The sequence below is a fragment of the Tamandua tetradactyla genome, chromosome 14, assembly GCF_023851605.1.
Source record: "Tamandua tetradactyla isolate mTamTet1 chromosome 14, mTamTet1.pri, whole genome shotgun sequence".
In the NCBI taxonomy this organism is placed as follows: domain Eukaryota; kingdom Metazoa; phylum Chordata; class Mammalia; order Pilosa; family Myrmecophagidae; genus Tamandua; species Tamandua tetradactyla.
The window spans coordinates 19,687,746-19,705,884 of record NC_135340.1 but is presented as its reverse complement, the minus strand read 5'-3'; the positions used below and the strand labels follow the sequence as shown (position 1 = coordinate 19,705,884).

Sequence of the window (18,139 nt, the reverse complement as noted above, 5' to 3'; positions counted from 1 at the left end):
ATGGAATATTATTCAGCCATAAAAAGGAATGAAGTACTGATTCGTGCTAGAATATAAACGAACCTTGAAAATATTATACTAAATGAAAGAAGCCACACACAAAAGGCCACATAATGTTTGATTCTATTTACATGTAATTTTCAGAATAGGCAAATCCATAGAGATAAGTGGATGCCAGGGACAGGGAAATGGCAATACTGGGGAGTGACAGCTAATGGGTACAGGGATTCTTTTTGGAGTGATGAAAATTTTTGGAACTGGATAGTGGTAATGATTACACAACCTTACAACTATGACAAAAGCCACTGAATTGTATATTTTAAAAGGCTGAATATTATATGTGAGTTATATTTTAACTTAAAAATATTCTGTATTCATCCATCTGAAAAACTGTGGTGACCTGGGCATACTTTGGCTAGTTAAAGGAAAAAACCAAAGTCCATTTTGAAAGTTTTTGTTCTTTGTTACTGATGACCAAACAAACAAGTAAGAAAGGGCTGGTGTTTTATGGAAGAGATGAAGGACTATAACTGTACCTAGTAAAAAAATAAAAGCAAATACTGGTTTATGCCACTTAAAAAAAGAAAAGATGGAATCAAAATGATGCCGATATTGCACTAAATTACCCATCACAAAAAAAGCTGGATGGGACAATAAATAGCCTAAGTAATGAGCCCAATTTCTCAATAAATCTCTAAGAAAAATCAACTGCATGTGCAACTAATGAAAAAGATACAACAAGGAGCAAGAATAGAGGAGGATTCAAGATTTAAGTGGCCACAAGCTTAATAAAAAGTAGCAGAGTGATGTAGCCACAAGGCTATTAATGCAATCTTAGCTATGAAAGCCAGATCCAATGTAGGAGTGGGGTATGGGGAGGGAAGGGTCCCACACTAGTCTATGTTGATCATATGATAACTAGAGTATTGTATGACATTCTGGATGCCACAATCTAAAAGGATCTCAGGAAAACTAGAACCTGACCAGAACATTTAAGTGTTGTGTTCTAGTTTGCTAGCTGACAGAATGCAATATACCAAAAACAGAACATCTTTTAAAAAGAGGAATTTAATAAGTTGCTAGTTTACAATTCTAAGGCCAAGATAATGTCCCAATTAAAGCAAGTCTATAGAAATGTCCAATATAAAGCATCCAGGGAAAGATACCTTGGTTCAAGAAGGTGGATGAAGTTCAGGGTTTCTCTCTCAAGTGAGAAAGTACATGGTTGTGGAGAGCCGCCTCCCGGGTTGGGCCTAGTGGATGCGCTGCAGCCTGCTCTAGAGTTCCCCCCGCCCATCGAGTGAGCCAGGATGGCGCCCACATCCTGCTTCCGCTTATGACACACGCGCCCACCAACCCTATCTTCCAATCACCTCTGTATACGTGGCACTAACCTATTGGGTTTGGGCACAGTATATAAGAGGTTACCCGGACAGGGTGGGGGGAGACGACCCATAGGGAGCCGTACCTGACGGCCGCATAGAGGTTGTTCCCCCGCGGGGTATTCTGTCCCGCGCGGAATTTGTAACAGAGCTTGCAAGCTTAGCTCCAGTAAAGGTCTGTGCTCACAACTGCAGCGTGTCTCGAACCCGTGTCTGTCACTTGAGTCGGTTTGTCTGCGTCTGCCTCTCTCTCCCTCCTGTTCCCTCCGCCGGCCGGGGACCAGAAGCTGAGCGAGACGGCGCCGGACACATGGTGAACACAGTCATGGTTTCTCTCTCGGCTGGAAGGGCACATGGCGAGCACAGCGTCATCTGCTAGCTTTCTCTCCTGGTTTCCTTTTTCATGAAGCTCCCTGGGAGCCATTTTCCTTCTTCATCTCTGTGCTGGTTTGAAAGGAAGTATGCCCCCTAGAAAATCCATGTTTTAACCAAAATCCCATTTCATAAACGTAGAATAACCCTGTTCAATACTGTATGTTTGAAACTGTGATTTGGATCATCTCCTTGGACGATGTGGTTTAGTCAAGGGTGGTTGTTAAACTGGATTAGGTGACAACATGTCTCCATCCATTTGAGTGGGTCTTAATTGGTTTACTGGAGTACTATAAAAGAGGAAACATTTTGGAGAGAGATTTGGAGAGAGCAGAGAATGCTGCAGCACCATGAAGCAGAGGGTCCACTAGCCAACGACCTTTGGAGATGAAGAGGGAAAATGCCTCCCAGGGAGCTTCATGAAACTGGAAGCCAGGAGAGAAAGTTAGCGGATGATGCCGTGTCTGCCATGTGCCCTTCCAGCCAAGACAGAAACTCTGAACTTCATCGGCCTTCTTGTACCAAGGTATCTTTCCCTGGATGGATGCCTTAGATTGGACATTTCTATAGACTTGTTTTAATTGGGACATTTTTTTCAGCCTTAGAACTGTAAACTGGCAACTCATTAAATTCCCCCTTTTAAAAGCCATTCTGTTCCTGGTATATTGCATTCTGGCAGCTAGCAAACTAGAACAATCTCCAAAGCACTGGCTAGTGAACTCTCTGCTTCATGGTCCTGCAGCATTCTCTGCTCTCTCTGAATCTCCTTCATTCTCCTCTTTTATAGGACTTGAGAAACTAATCGAGACCCATCCAAATGGGTGGAGACATGCCTCTACCTAATCCAGTTTAACAACCACTCTTGATTAAATCACATCTCTGGGGAGATGATCTAATTACAGTTTCAAGCACACAATTCTGAATGGGTATTAGAAGAAACAGCTGCCTTTACAAAATGGAATTAGGACTAAAACATGGCTTTTCTAGAATACATATATCTTTTCAAACCAGCACAGGTTGTGTCTTAGTTTTCCAGGTTGCTATGACAGTGGATTGGCTTAAGCAACAGGAATTTAAAGTCTCAGTTTCAGAAGCTAAGAAGCTAGCTTCCTCCCAAGGTTGGTAACATTCTGGTCCTGGCTTACCTCAATCTTTGTAGTTCCTTGGCAATTCCCATCACATGGCAATATCCTTTCCTTTCTCTTCTGGGTTCCTCCTGACTTCCTGCTTCTGGCTTTTTATTAGGCCTCTAGTAATCTAGATTAAGACTCACCCTCATTCATTGGGCCACATCTTAACTTAAAATAACATCTTTAAGAGGTCCTAATTATTATGGGTCAAAATGTAGAGTAAGATTTGGGCATATAATTCAATCTGCCACAGCCTGACACCATGACATAATTGGCTTCTTTGAAAAAAAAAAAGAAGGCAGAAGAAAAATATGAAAATTTTCTTCAAAAAAATGTATCATATGGATGGAGGTGGTCCAAGGGTCCATTGACTAATGAGTGGAAGGGGGGACTGTGGTGAATACATACAACAGAATATTGTGCAGCTGCAGAAAGAAATGAAGTTGTGCATGCAATGACATGAATGAAACTTGAGGACATTATGTTGAGTGAAATAAGACAGAAACAAAAGGGCAAATATTGTATGGTCTCACTAATATGAATTAACTAAAATGAGCAAACTATGGGAGTTAAATTTGAGAGCATAGGTTATCAGGAGATAGAAAAAAGGCAGATAGGGCAATTGATGGTTAAGGAGTTTATAATGTTTAACAAAGTTGATCATAAAGGTTCAGAAATGAATAGCACAATACTGTACAATGTTAACACAGTATTTTAAGTATAATTAACAAAGGAAAGAGGAAGATTAGAATCATGTATGTCACCAGGAGGAAATCTAGATGATAAAAAACTGGGACTGTATAACTTACTATTTGATTAATTGCACAAATATAAGAAAGTTTCCACATGAAGTAGAACAAATATATGTCACTATTACAAGGTGTTTATAATAGGGTGGTATATGGGAAAAAAATACAGTCGATGCAAACTAAAGTCTATAGTTAATAGTAACATTGTGATATTCTTCCTTGTTTGTAACAAAGGCAATACGCCAAGGCTAAATGTTAATAATAGGGGGGTATAAAGGAGGGGCATGGGATTTTTTTTCTCGCAAGAAATGGGAATGTTCTGATGTCAATTGTGGTGGTGGATGCATAACTATTTGATTATACCAGGAGTCACGTAAGATGGATTGTATGGTGTGTGAATAAAACTGCGGGCTTTTTTTTATCATAGAATTTAATTAACATCCCTGAATTGCATTCTTGAAAGTGATTAAAATGGGAAATTTATGTTGTATTTATGTCATCATAATAAAAAAAAATTTAATTTTATCAGGATTCAATTTATTTGAACTCTGTTTTGGTTTACTTAAGCTGCCAGAATGTAATATACCAGAAATGGGTTGGCTTTTACAAAGGGGATTTATTAGATTACAAATTTACAGTTCTAAGGCCATGAAAATGTCCAAATTAAGGCATCAACAAGAGGATACCTTCACTGAAGAAAGGCCAATGGCATCCAGGGCTCCCCTGCCACATGGGAAGATCCTTCACTCCTGGGTTCTGTTACTTTTAGGTTCTCTGTGTCCTTGCTTATTTCTCTGGGGACACCTCTCTGATCTCTGTGTGTCCTATGGGTCTTCGCTTAGCATTCCCCAGGCATTTCTCTCTCCACGTGTCATTCACTTGGTTTCATCTCTCTGTCTCTGTCTTTCCATGTTTTCTGTCTTTATTCTCTTCATAGAGGACTCCAGTAAAAGAATTAAGACCCACCTTGAATTGGGTAGGTCACATCTCCATAGAAACAACATAATCTAATGGTCCCACCTAACAACAGGTCTGCACCCACAGGAATGGATTAAAAGAACTGGAGTCCTTTAGAAAATGATGGAATTAAGGGAAAGAAACAGAGAGAAAGACACATAAACTGAGAGAGAAAGCCACAGAAACAGAGAGGAAACCACTAAAGCCAGAAGCTGGAAACATTGAAACCTGGAAGAGAAGGGAAAGACCTGTAGGCACCGTGTGCCTTGGCACCTGACAGAGGAATCGAGGTACCACCTGACAATACCTTGATTTGAACATTTTCATGGCCTCAGAACTGTAAGCTTGTAAGCTAATAAATCCTCATTGTTAAAAACCAGTCCAAAGTACTGGAGTGGATGTGGAGAAAGAGGCACACTTATCCACTGTTGGTGGGAATGTCAAAGGGTGCAACCACTGTGGAAGGCAGTTTGGTGGTTCCTCAAAAAGCTGAATATAGAATTACCATATGACCCAGCAATACCATTGCTAGGTATCTACTCAAAGGACTTAAGGGCAAAGACACAAATGGACATTTGCACACCAATGTTTATAGCAGCGTTATTTACAATTGCAAAGAGATGGAAACAGCCAAAATGTCCATCAACAGAAGAATGGCTAAACAAACTGTGGTATATACATACGATGGAATATTATGCAGCTTTAAGACAAGATAAACTTATGAACCATGTAATAACATGGATGGACCTAGAGAATATTATGCTGAGTGAATCCAGCCAAAAACTAAAGGACAAATACTGTATGGTCCCACTGATGTAAACGGACATTCGAGAATAAACTTGAAATATGTCATTGGTAACAGAGTTCAGCAGGAGATAGAAACAGGGTAAGACAATGGGTAATTGAAGCTGAAGGGATACAGACTGTGCAACAGGACTAGATACAAAAACTCAAAAACAGACAGCACAATAATACCTAATTGTAAAGTAATCATGTTAAAACACTGAATGAAGCTGCATCTGAGCTATAGGGTTTTTTTTGTTTTTGTTTGCTTGTTTGTCTGTTTGTTTGCTGTTGTTGTTTTTTACTATTATTACTACTTTTATTTCTTTTCTTTATATTAACATTTTATATCTTTTTCTGTTGTGTTGCTAGTTCCTCTAAACCGATGCAAATGTACTAAGAAACGATGATCATGCATCTATGTGATGATGTTAAGAATTACTGAGTGCATATGTAGAACGGTATGATTTCTAAATGTTGTGTTAATTTCTTTTCTTTTTTTTTCTTTCCGTTAATAAAAAAATAAAAAATAAAAAATAAAAAAATAAAAAAATAAAAACCAGTCCATTTCTGGTATATCACATTTCAGCAACTTGAGCAAACTAAAACAGTTGCCAAACATTTGAGGACTGAGTTGGGTAAACTCAGACAAAATATGTACAAGAGTCAGAAGTCACAATGAAACAACGTCACAAATAAGTACAAGGAAGCAAGAAAGGGAACCTTCATTTAAAAGGTGGAAAAGCAACCTGGCAAGGAGACAAGGAACAGGGGAAAGGACAGCCAGTAGAGACATATGTTCAGTGAATCCCCAAGATGTATCCCAGAGATCTGTGTCATGTGCCCAAGTAATTCACAGGCAGCCAGCCGGGCACCTGATCACCACCTGGCATTTGGAAACCACTCTTCTAGAGAGCTCCTTTGATCATGCCACATCTATCCTTCAAAACTCTCAATCATTCCCCATGGTTGCCAAAAAATAAAATTCAAAGTATTTAAGTAGGCTTTGGAATTCTACCTAGTATAATCAAAATCAAAAATTTATTTCCCATTCCTTCCCATCACCAGTCCTGTCCTCTGGCCAACCTGATGTATCAATCTCTCACCAGGCAGATAGCTCTATTTCCTGCTTGTAAACATTTGTTTCTCCCATTCCTTCCCCCAGCATGTCTCTTCTCTTTGCCTCCACCCCTCACCAAATCTGTTATTCATCCTATCCATCTGGAAGTAAAGGCTCAAATGCCAATTAATGGATTCTTTCTCAATTATTTCATGCAAAAGTTATCCCACCACCCACGTCCTCCTCTGAGCCCTTAATCACTTAGTTACTACAACTCAGTTCTCATTTTCTTCATGTGTAAAACTTGTTTAATAATAGTACCACCTTCATAAGGTTTTGTGAGGATGAAACAAGCTTAAAAAATGTGAAGCACCTAGAATGATGTAAAGAACATGCAGGAGCTTAATAAATTATTACTATTGTCATTATTATTTTAATTCTATTAACAGTATACTTATCAATTTTAGCCCTATGTTGTGGGAGTTTATAGCTTTAACCCCATAGTAGTTAGTAAACCACCTGGGCAGGAGCAATGTTTTGTGTATTTTAATTCATGCATAGCAGTCATTCAAAAAAAAAAAAAAAAGCAAAGAAAGATGAATGAGAGGGCAATGAATTAATACCTAAATAAAAGAATGAGTGTCTTGGATTGAGTTCCAAGAAACAGACCTTGGGACAAGAATTCATGTACACATGATAGAAATAGAGTGGGGGAATCAGGACAGGAATGGGCAGGAAACCAAGCAAGGGTGAAGTTTCAAACAAAGTCCTGCAGAGAATACTTTCTGCCTGATTGGGCAGGAGAATTCTGGAGTATAAGTTAGGCCTCAGAGTGGTCCCAGCCTGAAGCAAGGTTATTAGGTTTTTATATACCTGCCCGCATCAGTCTTTGGTTAAAGGCAGCCCCTGGGTTCATAAATCTACAACCATGTTTGGCTCTTCATTCTTGTAGGCAAAGAGGACTCCAGTATCCTGAGGGCTACTGAAAGCAAAATTATACCAAAATGCAGAGGAGGGTGTGGTAGCATGCCAAAGAGGGATCCAAAGGGCTGTAGGTGTAACACTGACGATAACCACTACAGTCCACCCCTTGCACCGCTCAGATATACTCAGGCTCATTTAAGTTCATTCCATCCTGTCTTAGATTCTTCAAGATGGTAATTGGTACATATCTTCGGGGGGAGGGGATTTACAAGACAAAGTTAGTAGAACAAGCTAAAATTCCTACTACTGCATCACATACACCCACCAGTCATTTACTGGCATACTGTGATATATAACTCCCTGTCACAAACACCTGGCAGTGTGATAACTCCTTTCTTAGCCTAATAATCTAATAGCAAGATACAACTGTAGATTTAAGCTTAATAGGACTCTTACTAAGAATCTTGACTGAAATATCCCCCTGTGAAACCCTGAATCCTGTAGAACCACAGAACCTAAAATTTCAGGGACAAGAAGCACAAATTTCCCGAAGAAGGTCACAGGGATTGATGGCAAGCAGTGCCACTCCTTCTTCTATCCCTTGGAACCATGACTCATACTCTACCAACTTAAAACACAAAAGTTTTAAGTTTTAAAACTTAAAACATATAATGGACTTTACTCAAAAGAACTACTTCACCTTGAAAGACAGTGTTCTAACCTTTCAGAACATCATCTTTAAAATGACACTTTAGCCACATTTTCTAGAAGCTGTTTCAATGATTTTCAACCCAAGAGCATACTACGCAGTACATGATAAGATCAGTGGACTCTATGATCTTATGTCACTTGTTGTATTTCCTTCACATAAAGTGGGTATACCTTGATCTGAGACATGTGTGAGCCTATGTTGGTAAACCAGATATGCTGTGACCCCTCAGATAGTGGTAAATCAGATACTATGAGATCTCAGATAATGGTAATGGTTGAAGAACCAAAGGCAGAAAAGGTAAATTCATACCTAGCATACATTCTGATACTGGTAAGGGCAAATAGGTGCCTTTTTCAGGTTAGAAGGAGTATGATATAACCAACTTGTGACCAAGCGGTTGCTTAGATCTCCTCCAGGTATTCACCATATTAAAGGTTCAGACTCAGTTGCTGCTGCTAACAGATCAAATACTCAGAAATGGTAGTAGCAAGATCCACCTTGATAAAAGGGGACCCAAGAGGGAGTATATATCCATGTGTCTCACCAATTAACACTATAAATACAAATAAGTTCTTGCATGAACTACCGCAAAGGTATGAATCTTGTACAAAGAGTGTATACATTCGGGGCACAGGGAGGAAACTGCTATTGCATGCTTGGGCTATGTTTAACAGGAAAATATCAACAGTACAACAGCAAAACCAGGGGTAAATAACAGTGGGAGGGAAAAGAGTTAAGGGGAGGTTTAGATTTTCTATTTGGTGAAGGTGTATTTATTGGTTAACTTTCTCTTGGGAACAATGAAATTATCTAAACTTGAGAGTATTGATAGATTCTTGACTTTGGGCATTATACATAATGCCCTATGAATGGAGATGGCTGAAGGATGTACTGACTGAGAAGTAGATTAGTGAATGATGGTGGATACATATGATCGAATATTGTGTTGCCACAAAAAGGATTGAAGTTGTGAGGCATGCAACATTGTGAATGAATCTGTGGGACATTTAGTGAGGCAAGATAAGCCAGAAACAAAAGACCAATTATTGTATGGTCTCCTTTAGAAAATACTTGTAAGAAAACAGGGGCCTAGATTGTAAGCTCTTATAGCAGTCACATTTGGTCCAGAGGGGTAATTGTTATTTCTGGATTTTGAGAGGCTGTTTTATAAATGTATAACCCCGTATTTAGAGATAAGAATGAAGCCAGTCAGGTTTGGATTAAGGTAATTCAGAATACAGGGGTAAGGAATACATTGTCTATATTTTAGAACCTGATCTACTGTTTGAGACCAAAGGAAGAAAGGTTTATTTTGTCCAAAACCTAAATTTTCTGCAGCACATAATCCAACTCAATCTGTCTGGATAGATCATTTAAACAAGCCAAACACAGGGAGCCCAGAATGAGAATGAGGGCTTTCAATCCTGTATAGCTTAATGTAATGCCTGGATACATCCCAGAGTTTATTAAGCAGATAATCAAAAACTATAGGCAAAGTCCCTTGAGGGATGAGAGAAAAATCATGGAATTATTCAACTTAACCACGGTGGAAACCCTGATACTGTGCTGAACATAAGGGACACCCAAATCAATAGGCCAAGCCCTTGATCTTGAGGTTTGCTCTTATGAAGCTTATGTATGTAGTAGACAAGCTTAGCCTACCTGTAGGTATCCCTAAGAGTCACCTCCAGAGGACCTCTTTTGTTGCTCAGAAGTGGCCTCATTCTCTCTAAGCCCAAATCTGCAATTGAAACCATTGCCCTCCCCCCTGCGTGGGACATGACATCCAGGGATGAAAGTCTCCCTAGTGGCATGGGAGATGACTCCCTGGGATGAGCCTGGCCCTGGCACTGTGAGATCAACAATGCCATCCTGACCAAAAGGGGGAAAAGAAGTGTAACATATAAGTTGAGAGAGTTCAAACAGACTCGAGAGGCTACTCTGGAGGTCACTCTTACACATGCTTCAGTTAGAAATTGCTACCTATCATAACCTGTGAAACCCCAACCAAAACCATTCCTGCCAATCCTAACGAGTACCTATGTCATTATATAAGATTCTACAAAGGTTCCGTGCACTGGGGTAACTCTCCAAAACCTAAAATTGCCCCGGACTGCGTAAGTCCTGAAATACAGAGGAGCCAGTCTTTCCAAAACATCAACTAGTTCTATCACCCCATCCCATATTATTGATAGCCCCTTCCAACATGAAAATGTTAGAATGGGAATAGCACAAATACCCCCTAAAGAGTGGGAGAAAGAGCAAAGGTGATGGTGGTGATGGTGGAGATATACAGAGAAGGTCGGGTTTAACAAAAGAGTATAAGTGTTGAATCATTATTCTGATATTTCTTTTTGCTTCCAGTATCTTAGAGAAGCTAGAAATGAAAACCTAAAATTTGGGACTTATAACCCGTACCAAACTCTGAAATCTGTTCTACAAGTAATTTTTGCAATGTACTTTGAAATGTATTGCTTTTATGTATATATATTATTTAAAGAGAAGGAAGAGTACAACAGAGAACATAGGGTTTAACAAATGAGTATGACTACTGAATCATTATGTTGATATTTCTGTTGGTCTCCAGTGTCTTGGAGCAGCTAGAAGAAAAAAATGAAAAATCATGGAACTATAACCCATACCAAACTTTAACATCTATTCTATAACTATTACCAAACTTTAACATCTATTCTATAACTATTTGTTAAAATGTACTTGGAAATCTATTTTGTTTGTATATATGTTATATTTCACAACAAAAAAAAAGTATTGGCAAAGTCCCTTGAGGATGAGTGAAAAATTATGGAACTGTTAACCTGACCATAACGGAACCCTCTGATACTATGTCAAACATTACAGACACCCAAATCAATAGGCCAAACCCTTTATCTTGAGGCTTGCTCTTGTGAAGCTTATGTACAGAGGAGAGAAGCTTAGCCTACCTATAGGTATACCTAAGAGTTATTTCCAGAGGACCTCTTTTGTTGCTCAGATGTGGCCTCTCTCCCTCTCTAAGCCCAGCTCTGCAAGTGAAGTCATTGCCCTCCCCCCCTACATGGGACATGACATCCAGGGGTGAAAGTCTCCCTGGCAGCATGGGAGATGACTCCCTAGGATGAGCCTGGTCCTGGCACCATGAGATCAACAATGCCATTGTTGATCTGACCAAAAGCAGGAAAAGAAGTTAACAAATAAGGTATAAGTGGCTGAGAGAGTTTAAATAGAGTTGAAAGGCTACTCTAGAGGTCACTCTTATACATGTTTCAGTTAGAAATTGCTACCTATCATAACTTGCAAAATTCCAACCAAAATCATTCCTGCCAATCCTAAGGTACATCTAGTGTGTTATATAAGATTCTATGAAGGTTTCATGCACTTGGGTAACATTGCAGAAAACTACAACCTCCAGATGGGTCCCTGGACCAGATAAATCCTGAAATGCAGAGGGGCCAGCCTCTCCAGAACATCAACTAGTTCCATCCCCTTATCCCATATTATTGACAGCCCCTTCCAACATGAAAAAGTTAGAATGGGCATAGCCCAAATACCCCTAAAAAGTGTAAGAAAGATCAAAGGTGATGATGGAGTTATACAGAGAAGGGGTAGGGTTAACAAATGAGTGTGATTGCTGAGTTAGTATACTGATATTTCTTTTAGTCTCCAGTATCTTAGAGCAGCTAGAAGTAAAAACCTAAAATTGTGGAACTGTAGCCCATACCAAACTCTGAAATCTGTTCTACAACTACTTGTGATGTTCTTTGAAATATATTGCTTTTTTTTGATACATGTTATTTTTCACCAAAAAAAATAGTCGATTGTGATGATTAAAATGCATATATATTCCTTCTAGCCTGCAGTGTTCTGGAACAGCTAGAAGGAAAAATCTGAGAGGAAGGATTGGTAGCCCATGACAAACTCTGGGTTCTGCTTTGTAACTACTTGTGGAAGAGTGCTATGAAAACTATTGCTTTTTTTCTTTGCTTTGTATATATGTTATATTACACAATTTTAAAAGTTTTTAAAAATGGGGGGGCTCAACATATGTATAACTTCTGTCTCTGCCATCATAGCTACTTGTAGGTCCCTTGTGCATGCACTGGGTGATTGAGAACAAAAACTGGCAAACATCTTCAAAATGAGTCTTCCTGTTGACCTGTTGCTCAGTGCCTCTTCTAGAACAGATGTTCTCTAGTGGTCATTAATGTGCAATTAAAAGACACTGGCATGTTTTACCCATACGTCCATTCACATGCCTCCTCTAAAGACCAATGAGCAGGGTTTTGGCCGGTTCGCTATTTATGTGAAAAGAAAGTCCAAGGAAGGGATCAGTTCACCTGGCCTAGTAAAAGCAAACTGCTCCTAGTGGTCCTTACAAATTCAAGGGAAATGAATTTGGGTATGAAGGGAAAAACATTAGCCAGATTAATAGATAAATGGCAAGTGCCAGAGAGCTGTATTGATTTGCTCAATTAAAGACACTATAACCCAGACAGAAGCTGTGATCCGAGTCACCACCTGAATAAGAACACAATATTCTTAGTCATTCTCTGAGATCTATCCATATTCTGTACATGCAATGCAGGTGCTTTATATGGGAATGTAGGTATCACCAACCCTGCATCTTTCAAGTCTTTGATGGTGGCACTAATCTCTATAATTCAACTATAGCTTGCCTCTGGTTTACTATCTTGGTAAGGAAAGGAAGTTCCAGTGGTTCTTATTAAGCCCTGCCTATCCTAATGGCCCTTACTCCACGTGTAATAGCCCCAGTGTGATAATTCTGTCAGTTGACAGCTATGTATATTCCAATATTGCATCTAGAAACTTGAAAAATAGCCACAGGAAAGGCCCATGGACCAACTGTGGCCACTGTGAATTGAAAATGAGTTTCCATTTATCACCTGACCACTTTAAGCCCCCACTTTGACTGCTGGGCCATAGTAACATTTTGCTTCCCCAGGAATTAGCATCTACTCAGAGCCAGTAACTTTTAATACCCAAAAGTTCTTGATATTGCCTTTTCCTCAAAGCAGTCACTTTAGTAAGTGGCCACAAGTCCTGTTGGGGAAGGCTTGGCGGAAGATTACAGCATGTGTTGGTTGCAACATTGCATGGTCTTTTCTCAAGAGGAGCCAGTTGTTCTTCAATCAGTTGTCTCTGAATCTGTGAACTGGCCAAGTTTTTGGCCATTAAATCCAGAGGGGTTTTCTCCCTGTTATATATTCTAGTAAAATGTCCTTTCCTTTCATTACTAGCAATAACGTAATCAATTATCCACTACCCAGGATCCCTGTGGCCCAAAACATTGTGATCACCAGTACAATCCTTTATGCACTCCTATCCTTCATGGTGAAGTTACTGAGGTACTGGTCCACAGGAAACAGCCTGCTGGAGTACCAGAGAAGCTTGTGAGAGAACAAGCGCCAGTGGGCCTTCTGCCCACCATTAGCAGACATACTATCCAAGGAAAAAGAAAACCAAAAAAACAGAAACACTAAAACCAGGAAGAGAAACTCCTTCCTGTGCTATGCTTTGCAGTTTCGCTCCAGCACCCTCTATTGATAAATCCTAATATTGCACTAGATGGCAAAATAGAAATGTTTACGTAGTCCAACTGTAATATCACAGGGGAAAAAAGTTGTGGATTTGGATTTGAGAGGCTATAAATTTATAAGCAGCACACATGCTCACTTCTCTGAGCCTTTTGATCCCTTGTTTAACAGATTGCCAATGCAGTTCTGGCCTTTCTACCTCCTTTAATGTGGGCCATTATTTTCCCAAGCTTCCAGGAACCATCCAGCAGTATATCAAAACCAGGAGCTCTTGCCAGAATGTTAAATTCTAAATTACAGGGAAGGATATTCATACTAACAAACTCTCTCCTTATCTAACTCAGTGGACTGTAGTCTCACCCATACTCTCAAAATCCACTCCTGGGCTAATATGGCAGTATATGTTAGCCGGCTCCTGTAACTCTGCTCCCTTCTCCCTCAGCAGAGCCACCACTTTCCCATTTGGGAAATAACATTTGATCCAAATTATTGGTTTAATGACTAGGAAGGGAGATGAGGTCAGATCATGTGGAGACAATATATTATGTTACAAAGCATTTGTTTCAGTTGAGACTTCCGCATAGGCTCCAATTAAGAAAGTAGGTACTTCCAACCTCTAGCAAGAGGAAATGGTCCACTTTTGCAGGCCCAGAGGTTTCAAGGGGATCTGGGGCCCAGGGTTATCTAGTGTAGCCAGTTATCTAGTCCCAGGGCTCAATACCTTCCCTACGAAGACCTTAACTTCAGCATGAGAGAAGCTGCTAATCGAGTCTTCTCTGAAGTTCTACACTCAGAGCCTCAGTCTTTTCTTAAGCATGATCTGCCCTCCGGCTGCTGCCAGGGAGGCCTTCAGACTTTCACATCACGCTTTATGATAATAATGAGCTTGTCCCTTTATATCTTTGATGTGTCAGTAGCACTCAGAATCAACCAACCAATTTCACCATGCTTTAATTCATATTTCTCTCAAATCTTTCAAATGCTAGAGATGGTGCCTGAACCAATATATCCCCTCCCTCTAGATCCCTATCCCAATTCATCAGATGTAAAAGTTTACTTGCAAGGCTATAAAATACGTCATATTACAACACTCTACTTGTTATACTGTTGGGGTTCTTCTTGCCATGTGGCTGGTGAGTGAGCCAGCTTCAGAATGCCATCCTTAGAGTTTGCTGCCTATGGCCACCTTTAGTACCAACTGCCTTAGGAAGGAATAACATGATAGTGACTTATTAAGAAAAGGTCCCTAAACAAAACTGGTAAGAGAGAGGCAGAAGCAAGACAGGGAAGGGGAGAAAACCAGTAAGGCCCTGTATTTGCTCTCTATTGTTGCATAACAAATTATTCCAAAATGTAACTGCTTGAACACATACACACACACACATCGGTAACTCACAGTTGCTGTGGACGAGGAATCCAGGCACAGCTTAGCTGAGTTCTCCGCGTCACAGTCTCTCATAGGGTTGCAATCAAGGTAGTGATTTAGGATCCGCTGTGTCATCTGCAGGCTCAACCAGGGAAGGGTCTGCTTCCACACTCACTCAGAGGTTACTGGCAGCATTTAGTTTCTCACAGGTCATTGGAATGAGGGCCTCAGTTCTTTGCTGGCTGTTGACAGAAATTACCCGCAGTTCTTTACCCTGTGGGCCTCTCCAATTAGGCAGCTTGCCTCATCAAAGCATGGACACTGGGAAAGCAATAGAGTGAGTCTGTTAGCAAGATGAAAGTCACCATCTTTTGCAACCTAATCATGGAAATACTATCCCACTGTGTTTGCCACATTCTGTTGGTTAGAAGCCCATACTCTCTTTAGCCCATATTCAAGGGGAGGGAATTTCACAAAGGCTTGAGTTCCAGGAGGCCGGAATCATTGGAAACCACCTCGGAGGCTGCCTACCACAGGCACAATCTCAGAGAAAGTCCCAAGGAGGATAATGTCAGCATGACCCTGCAGGGGAACTCCAGACAAAGTTACACCTCAAAGCTGTTCAACCCAGCACAAGGAGCGAAAAGGCTTCACACTCCTGTACCTATCAGCCACTGGTTTAGGGTCATCCCCAGTGAGGCATAAATTTCCAGGCCCTTCCAGCCCTTTGTGAAACAGGTGAGGTGGGTTCCAGGAGCCTGAGGGCAGTCCTCCAAAAACACAGGCCTAGGTACTTGCTGCTGGAAGTAAACACAGGGGTCTGGACAGAACATCAGCCTCCTGTACTACCTACTGCGAGCGAGAGAATGCACAAGGGGGTGTCAGCAGTGAATAATTGTCAAACCTCTATTATTCTGTGTGGCTGTTCTAGTGAAAAATCTTGGATTTTAAGTAATGAGAACCCACTTATTTGGTTTATTGAAAGGATGTTGAGAAATCTCACAGAACCTAAGACAAGCAGAGCCCTGCGGCTCAAGGGGCCTAATCCTGGGAATGGGGAACAGGAAATGCATAGGAAACCTGAGAAGCTGCTCTTGCTTTCTCACTCTATGAGGTCAAGGGACTTTCATTTCTTTTTCTTTCTGAATCCCTGCTATGTTTTTCTCTTTGACAACAGATTGTCTCTATCCACTGGTCCAGATGCACATGACTCATCCTTCCTGCTCCTTAGTTCCCCTGGCAGCCCCAGGAATAGGTTCCAAATTTCTATCGCTACATAGAAAATATTTTTAAATATTAGTTGTACTTATCTACAAGGGATAGAAGTAGAATTTTTCTTCTTCTTTATAGTATTTTATGTTCTTTACAAATGTTGTCCAGTGAGCATGCATTAATATATAATCAGCAAGAATAAATGCAGCATAGGGGGGTTTCCCACCCCCACCATCACCCACACCCTCTTTCTGTATTTCTCCCAATCACCCCTTCCTGATAGATGATCTCTGGAAAGATTTAGGATTTGGTCTGTTATTGTTAGCAATACACAGCTAAGTTCAGCAATGAAAGGTAGATGTTTTCTGCATTAAAAAGTTTGATTGCCTTTTTTAGTTTTTTTTTTGCTCTGAGGAATCTGAAAGACCTGAGAAGTCACATGCCATTCCTCCAGGATGAAGATGCCACCTGGGGAGGATTGTGGGGCTGGAAAGGAAGAAAGGAGCAAGAGGGAGTCTGTAGATGGCAAGTTAGGTGATTCTGGGGGGGAAGTAATGTTTGGCGCCCTCCTGTGGACTTAGTGTGTAATTGAGAATATGTGATAGTACGAGCTAGTTTTCTCATACTGATCTACCAGATATTACAGGTATAAACAAGGAATAGCAAACAAACTAAACAATCACATGATAAGTAAAAAATGAGAAGTTCAAGAAATTAATGCCAAAGAACACATCTCTGATTCTTCCACTGTGGTTTCCTTCTAGTACAACCCTTTTCTGATACAACTAGAAAATAAGCTAGCGACTCCTGTAAACCTCTAATATTATGGGGGGAAATATGCAATAATGGGACACTTTTGAAAACACTGCCAACCCTCTTAAGTCTTATCGAGTCCTAGCCTGAAGCACTGGGCCGTGATGAGCATTGTCGTAGCTTGTATCATATGAGTCATCAAATAAGCATCACTCCCCATCTTCTAGAAGGACCACAAGTAATATAATCTAGAATTTTGAGAACTTGGCTAATTTGTTGTTTTGTTTTGTTTTTGTTTGTTTTTTTTGTTTTGGGCATGGGCAGGTTCCGGGACTCAAACCCAGGTCTCCAGCTCGGTAGGCAAGAATTCTTGCCCCTGAGCCACCATTGCATCGCCCTCTAATTTGTTTTTAAGATTAATCAAGGAAATTTTGACAATTTTCATCATTATGATATCACACATCCCTCATTCCAGAAATTCTTCCTTATGACTAATTTACATCTCTTATGCAGTCATACAAGTACATTTCTTTTTGCTCTACTCACAGCTATTTACCATCTTCCCTAGGGACCCTGCATTGTCAGAGCCCACCAAGACATTGCTTATCTTTAAACACTAAGTAATCCACATTTATTTGACCTTTCCTCATACACTCAATTTTCCGATTTTGATCAAATTTGTAGCTTCTCTTTCAATCTACTCCAAGTTTTTTAGCTCTCTGAGACCATGGAGCCAAAGCAAATATGTGAACCTCTGGATGATTTTTAAACATTGCAGCTTCTGTATCATAAATAAAAGAAACACAAAGAGGCAGAGGGATTTCTTTGATGTGCTAGAACATGTGGCTATGCTGATGCATGAGATAAGAATTCTGTTTTTTCATAGCATTTAGGAAAGCCAAAACACAGGTTGTCACCCTTTGCATAAGTCATTGATACTTGGTGAAATGGCGCCATCTAGTGCCCAGAACCAGCAACAATATCTCCCAAAGAAGGCCAGGGAGAAAACAAGTATAAATCAATTACTGTGCAAAATGACAACTCCAGAAACTAGCAGGGCCGAGGCAATTTAATAACAACAGGTCGATTGACTCTGGGGAAGCATAATTCTTAGTCTATTGACTGGGCTATTGGAGCAGCTTAGCAAATAGCATAGCCACTTTGCAGAGAGAAACTGTCACTGTTGG

The 18,139-nt window shown here is 40.3% G+C and overlaps 1 long non-coding RNA gene across 1 annotated transcript in view; it reads right to left on the bottom strand.

The window, feature by feature from the left end:
* The window catches only part of LOC143655666 (uncharacterized), a 325,146-nt gene that overhangs the window by 257,558 nt on the left and 49,449 nt on the right, over positions 1-18,139 (bottom strand). Inside the window, exon 2 of the long non-coding RNA XR_013162210.1 lies at positions 15,018-15,308. This is a non-coding gene — a long non-coding RNA (uncharacterized LOC143655666). The remainder of the gene's footprint in view (positions 1-15,017; positions 15,309-18,139) is intronic.